The following is a 1,097-nucleotide window of genomic DNA, read 5'->3' as shown; positions in this document are numbered from 1 at the left end:
TAATTCACGCAGCCGGGATCAATTAAAGAGTAGTGGAATATTATATTATGCCCATCAAGTCCAATATTGCATGCCCATATATCAAATGCAATATTGCATGCCCACGCCTGAGCAGATTGCACAGGTGGTGAACGAATAGATGAAGAGCTATGCGATTGCGCTCCTTTTCAGTCGATATGCTAGATATGATCATGTCAGAACTTAAATTTGTTGTGCAACATTAATTCATATTGTTGTGACCATGCCTCAAATGCATCCAAGAATAGGAACTGATTTTAGGCCTCGTTTTGAGTATGTCACATTTCTTATACAAAGCACTCATAATCATAGCAGTCATGATGCCATGCATGCAGTCATTTCTAGATTACTATGCCTTGTACTTTTATTGTACGAACAGGCAGAAATAGCTAAATTGGAAGTTAGGTAAATGAATTAATATGAATTATCTAGAACACCTTTGTAAGATGTTGAGATCAACGCATCAGAAAATATTAGTTAGCAGCACAGTATTCGGATTCAGTGGATGGTTCGGTGTCGCGCTACGTACTTCCTCGTAAGGACCAAGTTGATGGCTTCTTCCTAAGGGCTTTTAATTGGCAGGAGAGGACAGTTACTCCGATTGGATGCCCTTCCGAACTCGAACGGAAGCCGGGACTCGAACCCGTGCGCTCAGCCGAGTCGTTTCTTCAACAGCCTAAGCCAGCCCCAGTCTCATAGCAGGGCGGTATGCAATTAAGCAACTTGATAACCGCCAGTGAAATATCATGCCACATGTAACCACCTGATTACAACAAGTGGTCCAAAGTTAGTTGGATGTAAGCTTAAATATGGCCCACAACTTAAAAGAGGATGTATAAATGTATAACGTGTATAAACCTACTGTTGGGGGAATCATGGTGTATGTCCTTTTTGCAGTCAAGAAAGGGCTTGGACGGTGTATGATTTTATGCTTATGTATGACGTGTGCTCTGTATTACCGGTGGAGAATATGCCAGTTTTGAAAAAGCATTCGTTGTAGCTTGTCATGTATGTCTGCGTGTAAGTATTTATGTGTATATATATACATATGTATGTATGATCCATGCATATGTGTGTGT

This window comes from Penaeus japonicus, unplaced genomic scaffold (genome assembly GCF_977035675.1).
Source record: "Penaeus japonicus unplaced genomic scaffold, GWHDUDI00000001_assembly GWHDUDI00000020, whole genome shotgun sequence".
NCBI classification, from domain to species: Eukaryota; Metazoa; Arthropoda; class Malacostraca; order Decapoda; family Penaeidae; genus Penaeus; species Penaeus japonicus.
The sequence above is the reverse complement of the archived record's forward strand: the minus strand, read 5'-3'. Positions refer to the sequence as shown.